The sequence below is a fragment of the Budorcas taxicolor genome, chromosome 7 (genome assembly GCF_023091745.1).
Source record: "Budorcas taxicolor isolate Tak-1 chromosome 7, Takin1.1, whole genome shotgun sequence".
NCBI classification, from domain to species: domain Eukaryota; kingdom Metazoa; phylum Chordata; class Mammalia; order Artiodactyla; family Bovidae; genus Budorcas; species Budorcas taxicolor.
Genome location: NC_068916.1, coordinates 44,160,245 through 44,174,498, shown reverse-complemented (window position 1 = coordinate 44,174,498; position 14,254 = coordinate 44,160,245). Strand labels below are relative to the sequence as shown.

At 37.5% G+C, this 14,254-nt stretch overlaps 1 non-coding gene across 1 annotated transcript; it reads left to right on the top strand.

Moving 5' to 3' along the window:
* The first annotated feature begins 3,167 nt into the window (after window positions 1–3,167).
* Window positions 3,168–3,271, top strand: LOC128051866 (U6 spliceosomal RNA). Its single transcript, XR_008199785.1, has one exon. It is a non-coding gene; the product is annotated as a U6 spliceosomal RNA (small nuclear RNA).
* The last annotated feature ends 10,983 nt before the right edge of the window (window positions 3,272–14,254 follow it).

Sequence of the window (14,254 nt, the reverse complement as noted above, 5' to 3'; positions counted from 1 at the left end):
GTGTGTCAATATGCTATAAAAGATACCATTCAAAGGGGTAGGAGGAAGAGATGTAATTTTTACAGAAAATTAGAGTGATGTTGGCTGCCTGTTACTAAATTTTCTTATAATGTTTTCATAAAGATTGCCTTTTACCATTTTGCAATTGTGGTATGACTGTTTATATGGTAACTCATCATATATGAGTCTACTGCATAAATATGAGTGACTTGGATTAATCTAGTGTGTTTATATAGCATATACACAGTTGAAGTCTAGCATGAAAGTTTAAAAAGAAATACTGCCAAGTATTTCTTAAAAGTAAAATACTCTGTCATGATGAAATTATTTGATTTAACATCACATTATTTTGTGATGTGTTTTGAACTTTTTGGAAAGAGGTATTGTTTGTAGAAAAATCTTGATTTAGGTTAAATATAGGTTTTTAAAACTACAGATGTTGTCTTTTTATATTTTTATGAAAAAGCAGTAGAAAATTACTTTTGAAGAAAATGAACTATTTAAATGTTTAAATATATGTATGTTGTCAGTTTAAAGATCTGTAACTACCTGTTTTACAGAATCATCTGCTTTCAGTGATTATAAATACTCTCAAAATATCATTTTTAAGGCTCTATACAGAATGTGTCAGTTGACAGGCAGATTTCATAAACTACTAATGAAATGCAGTTTACAATGTTTGTAATTCTCTGTAAGGGCAATTTTAGCGGTGAAAAAACTTGGAAGGGAAACGTGTACATAGGTTATATCACTTGCAATCAAATAAAACTCAGTTTGTGCTGATGAGCTTAAGCTTCTTTAATGTCTCTGCTATTTTTCTTAATGCCATTTCTTATCCATTTAGATGGTAAGCACATTTAAATTCTAATTATCTTTACTATTACAACTATTCAAAGGCATACCTGGAAAAGTACAGAGGTCAAGATCCTTACTCTAGTCACACAGTTTACTCAAAAAAGCAGACTGAATGGCACAGTGGAGGGTAACTTCCAAAGAATTTACCCTATCCTGCCTAAAAGTAGAACTCTGGAAGTTGAATCCCTGGCAAATGTAATAAATGTATTATTTCTCAGAACCATATCAAAAGGAGTCATAATCAGATCATAGGTTTTTACTCCTCAAACGTTTGTTAGTATGACTACAATATAGTAAATTTGTCTTGGTATTACACCAAAAGTTAGCACTGGAAATGGAAGGAAGTACAGAGAAAGTGTACTTCATAGTCATGATTTTATTTATTTTTTTAACTTGCTAATTTGAACTAACTGTAGGTTTACAGAAAATCTGTAAAATTACAATTTCCATGTATACCTCACCTCACTTACCCTAATGTTAGCATCTTACATAACCATAGTACAATGAGCAGAACCAAGAAATTAGTATTTGATAAAATACTGTAAGTTAAACCAAAAACTTTACTCACACTTCACCAGTTTTCCCAGTTGTGTTCTATTTCTGTCCCATTCTATTACCCAGAAAATGCATTTAGTTACTTCTAAATCTACTACTGTCTCTAAGTTCCTTTGTTTTTCCTTATCTTTCATGCCCTTGTCACTTTTGAAGAGTATTGATCAGTTATTTTGTCTAATGTCCCACAATTTGGATTTGTCAAATGTGTTCTCATGGCTGAACTGACGTTATGCTTTTTAGACTAGCACAGAAATGAAAAATTCCCAATATCGATAAAGTAATTTACTATTGGTGATATTGACCTTGATCACTGGGTTAAGGTGGTTTCATCAGATTTCTCCATTACAAAGACTGTCTTTCTCTTTTTAATTGATAGCTATCTTGGAGGAGATACTTTGAGACTGCAAATTGTCCCCACAGTCACCTACTACTTTTAGTATAGATAACAATAGTTATTACTGTGATGTTTGACAAATGGTAATTTTCCATTTTCCTCCTTACACTAATTGGAATTATACTATAAGGAAGCACTGCTGCTTCTCTCCCAGTCATTTAATCGATAGTACTGTGGACTCGTCAATGTTTCTTCTGTTCTGTGGGTTAAAATTCAATAATAGTGTTGTTTTTTGGCTCAAATTATTCCACCTTTTACTATTAGAAGCATGCCTTCAGGTTGGCTCCTTTGGTTTTTTTTTTAATCTTCATCTTTTTGTTACTACTTCCTTCCTTTTAGAAATCACAAGATGTTCTGGGTTCATCTTGTGATCTCCTTGCTATGTCTTTGAACCAACCACTTCTCCAATTTTTATCCTGATTTTTAATTGGAGAATGATGTTTAGAATCCATGATCTGGGTGCTGTCTTTGTAGGTTTTTTATGCATTTTGAATAATAGTGTTCTAAGGTGGTTAAGACATGGAGACCTGCCATTAGTAGGAAGAAATTAGGTGTCAGCACCTTCAACATTCCTCAGCCTAGCTTTCCTTAATTTCACAGTACTCTTCATGCAGCAAAGTTCTTTGGCAACAAATGGAAGAGACAAAGTCTTTGAAAATTGTCATTGCATCCTCCCTTCCCCTTTATAGTATATCTAAATTGATAATAGGCCAAATATATATTCAGACCTTGGACTATGGTGCCTTAATTGAAAGGGGTTGCATGGTGTCTGTCCATGGGGTCACATAGAGTCAGACATGGCTTAGTGACTAAACAATGACAACAAATTGAAAGAAGTTGGCCCAAAGGAATATTTCACATTGTATTTTTATATGCTGTCCTTCAGGCTTTTACATCTTGGTAAAATTATGCCATAAAAAGATGTAGGTGTAGGTGTGGTGGTGGTGGTGTGTGTGTGTGAGAGAGAAAGGTACTATGAAAGAGGAAGAGAGAAGGGAAAGCCAGGATGACATCTGGGCTATAGACATTCTCAGATGCATTTTAGGAGAGAGTATGGATGGAAGTTGAGGACCTGGAAATTGCCAATGTCTTTGGAAAGTCTTTTGTATCCTCCCAAGGATACTTGCGCATGCTATTCAAGGTTATCAGTAATAACCACAAACATCAGTATAACTCCTATTTGGAAGGTACTATACTACAACGTATGAATAACACTTCAACAGCGATTTCCTTGGAGTTCACTATCAGTTGGGGAGACACACACAAAAACACTAAGAGCAAAGAAAAAAAGGCTTTCATTGAAACCATATTTATTACCCTTCCTCCTGACACCTAATAAAATGGTAGAAAAGAAACAGACACAGTGCTCGCTTTGGCAGAACATATACTAAAATTGGAACGATACAGAGATTAGCATGGCCCCTGTGCAAGGATGACACGCAAATTCGTGAAGCGTTCCATATTAAAAAAAAAAGACACAAAGTATAAACCCATAAGGCAAGGAGAAAAGGAAAGGAGATGAAACATGAGAAACTGCAATTCTTTTGGAAGCTGGAAAAATTGATGGAATCGTGGATGCCTCCTTAAACAACCAAATCATTTTAAGGGCCCAATCATAACCCTACAGTGAAGGAAAGTCAATAGGAAGCAAGCCAATTTATGCCATGGAACTCTGCAAAGGCTCCAAACTCGATGACAGCATACAGTCATCAGCCAAGGTCAGAGAGGGCTCAAGGACAGAAAGAGTGATGGTAAGTTCATGTAAGAAGCTACACCCCTGTGTACTCCTCTCCCATTTGTGCTGTCTTAGTGGGTCTACGGGGTCGCACAGAGTCGGACACGACTGACACAACTTAGCAGCAGCAGCAGCAGTGGGTTTATGATTATGATTATTATTATTTTTCATTACTTGAATGTGACATTTTGTAAGTAGTAGTAAACACCTGAGTTCAACCTTCTATGATTATGAGTATTATGTTAATTTAAAATTAAGTAAGACACAGTACAAGTTGCCATGTGCTACAAGTGACTCGGGTTATAGATAATAAATTCTATGAAGCCACGATGATAAATCCCTAGCACTGGAACTTACTCTCCCAAAAATTCTGGACAAAATCAAGAATGAAAAACCATGCCACTATTGGGTAATATTTTTACATGAACATTGTGGTGTACATTTAATAAAACAATTCCCTTCCTTAAGAAGTCCTGAGGGTATTCTGAGATTATTTCTGTACTAGGCAAATCCATAGGGTCACTAAACATGTAAGCCAATATAACTAGATATTTATACAAAGAAAATCACCCCTAACTAGTTAGTTGCCTTAAAGAGAATCAGTACGTGGACAAAGGAAAAAACACTCATTTATGCAAAATTTAACAGCCAGTATTAAGTATCTGTCTTTGTCCTCTGAGGATTAATAGGCTATTAATAAACACTTATAGACATGTGTTAAGCAGTACAAGCTTAAGTCACTAGAGAGCTTTGAGTCTTAACCACAGGGAGAGTTTGGTAAAGCCTTCCAAGAGAGCTGTATATGGCTAAGAAAAAGTTGTTGAACCCATGTAAATGTATATATAGATGTGTAATTAATATTCAGATATATAAAACAGTTATTAAATTGATTGATCTGCTTGTAACAACATATAAATGTTGAAGAAAAAATTGTTTTTTCACATTTTTAGACTCATTGCTTTAATTTACAGTTAGATTTATTATTTTAGTATCTTTAGCATTAAGATAAAAGAATGAGATATTATTTCAATTTTTTCAGAAGAGAAATGAGGGTCACTCTTGGTGACGTTGGTCCCCAGGGCTTTGACACAATGACTCATCCCCATCACTCTTTGCAAGGCCAGAGAGAACACGTCTCCTTACAGCAGATCATATGTTGTGTGATTTTTGTGCAAGCCTAACACAATTATACTAACTTAACACATTAAAGATGAGAGTGGAAAGAAGGTGACAAGTATGAGATATACTGAGAAGGCAGAAATTACAGAACTCAGTGATCGGTTGATTTTGTGGTGAAAGAGGTGAACCCAGAAAGGTTTCAAGATCTGTTGTTTGGATGATTGGCAATAAAAGTATTCATTTCATTATAATTATAACAATAGTAGCGTCTACTACCTTGGCAAATATAAACTGACCCTAGAAATTAGAGAAAGGTAAAATAATTTTTAACACAATGGAATACTACAGTTTTTTAAAATTTTCAGATACCACTTGGGTGTCTGAAAGTTTGTCTGTAGAGTTTGATAGTGACCAAATTGCTAATAGTTATCATATTTGGGTGCCAAGATTATAATTTGTACTTTTTATTTCCTTACTTTCCAATTTTCTTTTTTCGTTGCTTTCTTTCATTCTTTTTTATTTTTTTTAGCTACATGGCTTGCAGATTCCTGACGAGGGATTAAATCCCAGCTATGAAAAAAAAATAAATAGATAAAATAAAATAAATCCTGGCTATGGCAGTGAAAGTGCTGAGTCCTAACCACTGGACTGCCAGGAAATTCCTGCCAATATTTTCTTTTTAGAACTTTATAAGGTGCAATTGACCTACAATGATCTTCATGTATTTAAAGTATATAATTTGATGGATTTTGACATCTATATACACATGAAATCATGACCACAAGCAAGATAATTAAACCTTGCCCCACAAAGCTTCCATGTGCCCTTTTGTAATCCTTCCCACCCATTCTTCTTTGCTTACACTATCTGCCATTAGTCCCCAGAAAACTACAAATATAGCTTACTTAGCTATAGAATAGTTTGCATTTTTTGAATGTATATAAATAGAATTATATAGTATGTACTTTTTTGGTCTGCCTTCTTTCAGCATAATTATTTTGGGACTCATTCTTGTCTTTTTCTTCCTTTAAGATTTTTTTATGTGAATCACTTTAAAGTCTTTACTGAATTTATTACAATATTCTTTCTGTTTTATATTTTTGTTTTTTGGCCATGAGGTATGTGGGATCTTAGCTCCCTGACCAGGGATGGAACCAGCATCCACTGCCTGGGAAGACAAAGTCTTAACTGCTGGACTGCCAGAGAAGTCCCTCATTCTTGTTGCCATGTTTATCAACAGTTTATTCCTTTTTACTGATAGTAGTATTCTACTGTATGGATATACCAAATTTGTTTATCCACTCATGTATTGATGGATATTTAGACTGTTTCCAGTTTTTGGCTACTACAAATAAAGCTGCTATGAACATTCATGTATAGGTCTTTGTGTGGATATAGTGTCCTAGAGGAAATAATTAAATATACTATGAACCCTATAAACCAGCAAAATAACAAAACAAATCACTCTATCTAATAACCCAAAAAAAGGAAATAAATGGAATTTTAAAAAGAGTAAAAGAGGAAAAAGAAAACAAATAGAAATGGGACAAATAGACAATAAATATCAACATGACAGATTTAAACCTAATCATGTCTATAATCTCATTGTTAAGTCACTAAGTTGTGTGTAACTCTTTTCGACCCCATGGACTACAGCCTGCCAGGCTTCCCTGTCCTTCCGTATCTCCCTGAGTTTGCTCAAACTCATGTCCACTGAGTCGGTGATGCCATCCAACCATCTCATTCTCTGTCATCCTTTTCTCCTCCTGCCTTCAATCTTTCCCAGCATCAGGCTCTAAGTCATTTCTTTGCATCAGGTGGCCAAAGGATTGGAGATTCAGCTTCAACATCAGTCCTTCCAATGAGTGTTCAGGACTGATTTCCTTTAGGATTGACCGGTTGGATCTCCTTGCAGTCCAAGGGACTCTGAAGAGTCTTCTCCAACACCACAGTTTAAAAGCATCAATTCTTCAGTGCTCAGCCTTCTTTATTATCCAACTCTCACATCCATATATGATTACTGGAAAAACCATAGCTTTGACTATAAAGACCTTTGTCAGCGAAGTGATGTTTCTGCTTTTTAATAGGCTATCTAGGTTTCTCATAGCTTTTCTTCCAAGGAGCAAATATCTTTTAATTTCATGGTTGCAGTCATCTTCCACAGTGATTTTGGAGCTCAAGAAAATAAAATATCACTTTTTCTACATTATACATAATCTCATTACATGTAATCTATATATATTTTGACATACACACACTGCTTTATTTATTTGTTTATATTTGGCTGCACTGGGTCCTTCTCTGATTTTGGTGCATGGGCTTCTCTCGTTGTGGAGCACAGGCTCTAGGACCACAGGCTGCGGTAGCTGCGACTTGCTGGCTCCAGGGTGTGGGCTTCAGCGGCTGTAGTACACAAGCTCAGTGGCCCCACAGCACTGGGAGCGCTTGGAACGCTCCCAGACCAGGAACTGGACTGGGTCCCCTTCATCGACAGGTGGAATCCTATCCTCTGCACCACCAGGGAAGCCCTGTACATAAATAATCAAAGCTCCAATTAAAAGTTAAGGATTATTGAATTGGATAAAAGAGTAAGAAGTACTGCCAACCAGAAATGTACCTTAAATAAAATAGGCACATAGGTATGCTAACACTAATAAAAAGAAAACTAGAGAGGCTATATTAATATCAGACTAGTAGATTTCAGAAAAGGGAATATTATGAGGATCAAAGAAAGGTATTAAAGATATTAAAGTTATTAAAGATAATGAGTTATCATACTCATCTTGAGTTTGAAATGTGGTCAGTTCATCAGGAGGACATAATGATCCTAAACATTTATACTTAATAGCAGACTTTGAAAACAAGTGAAGTAAAACTGATGGAAATAATAAAATGAGAAATAAATCCACAATTATAGTCAGAGAGTTCAATACCCATACTTGTCAACTGGCACAACAAGTAGACAGAAAATAACTAAGGGTATAGAAGACTTGAACAACACAACCAACAAATTTGACAAAATAAGCATTTATACAACACTTTATCCAACAACAGAATACACATTCTTTTGAAAGTGTACCAAGAATATTTACCTAAGTAGCCCATATTTCAGATTGTACACAAGTCTTAATAAAGGTAATAGGATTTAAGTCAACTGATAGAAAAATTAATGATATAAGAGCTTTAATTTTGTAATTCATTTTTATTGGAGTATTATCGATTTACAAGGTAGTATTAATTTCTGCTGTACTGCAAAATGAATTAGAGCTGTGAGTTTTATTCAGGGTCTTACTAAGGACTATAGCCCAGCAGATAGTCACTCAATGGAAGTGAAAGCCGCTCAGTCGTGTCCAACTCTTTGCAACCCTACGGACCATACAGTACATGGAATTCTCCAGGCCAGAATACTGGAGTGGGTAAGCCTTTCCCTTCTCCAGGGGATATTCCCAACCCAGGGATCAAACCCAGATCTCCCACATTGCAGGCAGATTCTTTACCAACTGAGCTACCAGGAAGCCCAGGGAAGTCACTCGAGTAGTTCTGAGTAAACTGCTCCCAAGAGGTAGGAGAAAATCCCGTTTATATGTGACAGTTTTGGCAATCAGGTATATATCTTGGTAAAAGATTTCTAGAGCTTCGCTGGTGGCTCAGTGGTAAAGGATCCACCTGTCAATGCAGGAGATGTGGATTCGATTCTTGGATTGGGAAGATCCCCTGGAGAAGGCAATGGCAACCCAGCCCAGTATTCTTGCCTGGGAAATTCTGTGGAGAGTGGAGCCTGATGGGCTGCAGTCCATGGAGTCACAAAAGAGTTGGACATGACTTAGCAATAAAAGAACAACAGATTACTGTTCAGTTCAGTTCAGTTGCTCAGTTGTGTCTGACTCTTTGTAACCCCATGGACTGCAGCACGCCAGGTTTCCCTGTCCCTCACCAACTTCCAGAGCTTACCCAAACTCCTGTTCATCGAGTCGCTGATGCCATCCAACCATCTCATCCTCTGTCCTCCTCTTCTCCTCCCGCCTTCAGTGTTTCCCAGCATCCGGGTCTTTTCCATTGAGTCAGCTTTTCCAATCAGGTGGCCAAAGTATTGGAGTTTCAGCTTCAGCATCAGTCCTTCCAATGAATATTCAGGACTGATTTCCTTTAGGATTGACTGACTGGATCTCCTTGCCCTCCAAGGGACTCCCAAGAGTTCACAGACTTAACTCTTTAACAGATTTTAACTCTTTAACTACAGTTAAAAAAACATCAATCCTTCATTGCTCAGGCTTCTTTATGGTCCAAATCTCTCATCCGTACATGACTACTGGAAAAATCATAGCTTTGACTAGACGGACCATTGTTGGCAAAGCAATGTCTCTGCTTTTTAATATGCTGTCTAGGTTTGTCAAAGCTTTTCTTCCAAGGAGCAAGCATCTTTTAATTTCATGGCTACAGTCAGCATCTGCAGTCATTTTGAAGCCCAATAAAATAAAATCTCTCACTGTTTCCATTGTTTCTGCATCTATTTGCCATGAAGTGATGGGACCGGATGCCATGATCTTAGTTTTCTGAATGTTGAGTTTTAAGCCAACTTTTTCACTCTCCTCTAAAAGAGGAGGGGCTTTCATCAAGAGGCCCTTTAGTTCTTCACTTTCTGCCATAAGGGTGGTATAATCTGGATATCTGAGGTTATTGATATTTCTTCTAGCAATCTTGATTCCAGCTTGTGCTTCATCCACCCCGGCATTTCAAATGATGTACTCTGCGTATATATCAGGTATTCCCTGTAGCTCAAATGGTAAAAAGTTTGCCTGCAATGCAGGAGACCTGTGTTCAATCCCTAGGTTGGGAAGATCCTCTGGAGAAGGGAATGGTAATCCACTCCAGTATTCTTGCCTGGAAAATCCCATGGACAGAGGAGACTGGCAGGCTATAGTCCATAGGGTCACAAAGAGTTAGACACAACTGAGCAACTAACAGTATTACTACTCTGCATAGAAGTTAAATAAGTAGGCTGACAATATACAGCCTTGACATACTCCTTTTCCTATTTGGAGCCAGTCTGTTGTTTCATGTCCAGTTCTAACTGTTGCTTCTTGACCTGCATACAGATTTCTCAGGAGGCAGGTCAGGGGGTCTGGTATTCCCATCTCTAAGAATTTTCCACATTTTGTTGTGATCCACATAGGCAAAGACTTTGGTGTAGTCAATAAAGCAGAAGTACATGCTTTTCTGGAACTCTTGCTTTTTCAATGATCCTGCAGATGTTGGCAATTTGATCTTTGGTTCCTCTGCCTTTTCTAAATCTAGCTTGAACATCTGGAAGTTCATGGTTCACATATTGTTGAAGCCCGACTTGGAGAATTTTGAGCATTACTTTGCTAGCGTGTAGATATTAATGGTTTCAGTGCTTTCCTATATGTGGGAAGATGCAAGAATCTGAGTTCATTGAAAATCTTCCTGAGATATACATATAAGGGGCCTGCTTGTCCAAAGCACAGAGCATCCTGAGATCGTCCTTTCCTCTGTGTGAAGCAGAGTGTGCTGTTGGTGAGCATCTGTGCGGTAGTTTGGTGATGGACAGGGAGGCCTGGCGTGCTGCGATTCATGGGGTCGCAAAGAGTCGGACACGACTGAGCGACTGAACTGACTGACTGACTGACTTGAACATTCTTTGGTATTGCGTTTCTTTGGGATTGGAATGAAAACTGACCTTTTCCAGTCCTGTGGCCACTGCTGAGTTTTCCAAATACGCTGGCATATTGAGTGCAGCACTTTCACGACATCATCTTTTAGGATTTGAAATAGCTCAACTGGAATTCCATCACCTCCACTAGCCTTGTTCATAGTGATGCTTCCTATGGCCCATTTGACTTCACATTCCAGGATATCTGGCTCTAGGTGAGTGATCACACCATCATGGTTATCTGGGTCATGAAGATCTTTTTTGTATAGTTCTTCTGTGTATTCTTTTTTTATTCGGTATATTCTTGCCACCTCTTTTTAATATCTTCTGTTTCTGTTAGGTCCATACCATTTCTGTCCTTTATTGTGCACCATTTTTGCATGCAATGTTCCCTTAGTATCTCTAATTTTCTTGAAGACATCTCTAGTCTTTCCCATTCTATTGTTTTCCTATATTTCTTAGCACTGATCACTGAGGAAGGCTTTTTTTATCTCTGCTTGGTATTCTTGAGTCACAAAGAATAGATATTAATGGTTTCAGTGCTTTCCTATATGTGGGAAGATGCAAGAATCTGAGTTCATTAAAAATCTTCCTGAGATATATATCTAAGGGGCCTGCTTGTCCAAAGCACAGAGCATCCTGAGATCATCCTTTCCTCTGTGTGAAGCAGTGTGCTGTTGGTGAGCATCTGCAGCAGGTTATTCCCTGTAGAATTGGTTGGTGAGCAAAAATGCTCTTTTGTTCTTTGTTTATAGTACATACAAGGTATATCTGACCACAGTGAAGTTAAACTAGAAATCAGTATCAGAACCATCTCTGGAAAATCCCTCAACATATGGAAGCTGAATAACAACCCTTCTATATAACTCACAGATCAAAAATGAACTCAAAAGGAAAATTACAAAATATTTCTAACAAACTAAAGATGGAAGCAAAATATTTGTGGGATGCTGTGAATGCATACTTTGGGAAAATTAATAGCACTAAATATTAGAGAAAAATGTCTCAAAACAGTGACTTCAGCTTGCACCTTAATAAACTAGAAAAAGAAGAGCAGATAAACCCTGAAACAACTGGAAGAAAGGAAATAATAAAGAACAAGGGCAGAGATCAGTGAAATAGAAAACAAATAATAGAGAAAGTCAACGAACCTAAAAGGTAGTTCTATGGGAATTTCCTGGTTGTCCAGTGGTTAGGACTCCGTGCTTTCACTGCTAAGGGCCTGGATCAATTCCTGGTCACAGAAATAAGAACCCATAAGCCCCATGGCGCAGCTAATAAATAAATAAAATAAAGGAAAAGTAGTTCTATGAGAAGTTTAATAAAAACCAGTAAATCTCTAGCCAGACTGCTCAGGACAAAAGAGAAGAGACAAATTACCAATATCAGAAATGAGCGAGATGCTATCACTACAGATTCCACATATATTAAAAAGACACTAGGAAATAGCAAGACAACTTTACTCATTTAATAAAATAGAAAAATTCATTGGAACCCAAACGAACAAGTTTCACTCAAGAATAAACAAATGACCCAAATACCTGTATATTTATAAAGAAATTGAATTTTTATTTAAAAATCTTCCCACAGAGAGAACTCACATTTTCAAAACTATGATTTTATACTTTTATAAATTTATAAACTGAAAAGATAAATATTATCTAGTTTTTCCTTTGGAATTTTTCTTTGACCAATGGGTTACATAGATGTGTATTATTCAGTTTCTATATATTGAGGGATTTTCCAGAGATGTTTCTATTACTGATTTCTACCTTAACTCCGCCATGGTCAGATATACTTGGAGCCCCAAGGCCAGGTATATGGGTGTTCATGAATGAATAAGATACCATATTCAAAGCCTTATATGCCTTGAATCCTTCTACCTTTATTAAGACTTATTTTATGATCTGGAATATGGGTTGCCTTAGTAAATACACCCTAGTGAATGTTCTGAGTGCACTTTGGAAAGAATGTATATTCTGCTATAGTTGGGTGGAGTGTTCTGTGTTAATTTACACAGGTTATGCATGTAAATAAGGGCTGGAAAGGAAATTGAACCAATATTTTAAAAGTAGATTTTACTGTTCATTTATGGAGTTTTTTTCTCTATGTAAACTGCTTGAATCACATAAAGGAAAATTATGGTTTCGATTGGTGTAACTACCCTTCCAAGATGATTCTTAAAGATCCTATTCCCTGTTGTTTATGTCCTTGTATAGTCCCTTCCCACACTGCATACGGGCTAACTTCTGTGATTTATAGAGTAATACAGAAGCAACTGTTTGTGACTTCAGATTTGAGGTCATAAAAGGCATTACAGTTTCTGCCTTGTCTCTTGAAACATTCCTTTTAGGATGACCCAGCCTCTGTGGTATGAGCAGCCTTGTGGAGAGACCCCTGTGGAGAGGGACTGAGTCCTCCAAACAACAGTCAGCAGCAACTGCCAGGCACGTCAGGGAGCCACCTGGGAAGGAGAGCCTCCATTCCCAGTTAAGTGTTCATATGACTACCGCCTGTTAAGAGACCCAAGCGAGAACTGCCTAGCAAAGCCACACCTGAATTCCTAACCCATAAAAATTGTGAGAGACAATAAATGGTTATTGTTGTGTTAAGCCACTAAGTTTTGAGCAATTTGTTATGGAATAATTTTAAAAACCTCATGCTCATAGGTTTTAAAGTATACATTTTTTAAAAGATTACATTCAAGCTTCTTCTCAAAGTTCATCTTCTCTGAGAAGTTTTTCCTAGCCAACCTAGGGGAAATAGCCCTTGAACTGATTCTACCCCTTTGCTCTGCTTTTTCCTCTTAATGTTTATACCTGGAAGTAGTTTAGAGTTGTATGTGTGTGTGTGTATCTTTCTTCTCTTTCTTTTACACTAAAGTGGAAGCCCCATGAGAATAAGGACCATTTTGTTCACTACTGCCTAGAACCTGGAGAAGGAAATGGCAACCCACTCCAGTACCCTTGCCTGGAAAATTCCACAGACTGAGGAGCCCGGTAGGCTACAGTCCATGGGGTCACAAAGAGTCGGACACGACTGAGTGTTCACTTGCACTTGCTTGCCTAGAACTTAGATATTTAGAATACTACCTGGTATATCAGTGGCACTCTACCAATAACTGTTGAAAGAGTGAATAATAACAAAATCATTAATATTCTCATTTGCCTCAATAGTGTACTTGGATTTTATTATGAGAATGTGGGTATGTATAGAGACTATGAAGCACGTGTGGATTTGTACTAACTACTTTTCCTAATGTTTGCATTAGAATCATTTTTATAGCAGCAGTTCTTGTTGAGTCCTTTCTCTTAACAAGGCATTGTGGTAGGTAGCCTCTGAAATGGCTCTCAATGACTTCTGAGTCCTGGTGCTCATGTCCTTCTCAGTCCCTTCCCACACTGAATAGGGTTTTCTTGTGCAACCAATAGAATATTACAGAAATGAATGCAACTTCTGAGGTTAGATCATAGAAAACACTGGAGATTTTACTTGTTTAAAAGACATTTGGGATTTGATGTACAATGGTAGCTCAGATGGTAAAGCATCTGACTACAACGCAGGAGACCCAGATTTGATCCCTGGGTTGGGAAGATCCTCTGGAGAAGAAAATGGCAACCCACTCCAGTACTCTTGCCTGGAAAATCCCTTGGACGGAGGAGCATGGTAGGCTACAATCCATGGGATCACAAAGAATCGGACGCAACGGAGCAACTTCAATTTTCACCTCATTACAATTTAATTTCTTCCAAAAATGTTTAAACATGAAAAGGAGGCTGCAACTAAAGTTTCTGAGTGACTCATTATGTAAGTGTGGAGAAGGCAATGGCAACCCAGTCCAGTACTCTTGCCTGGAAAATCCCGTGGACAGAGGAGCCTGGTAGGCTGCAGTCCATGGGATCGCTAAGAGTCCGATACGACTGAA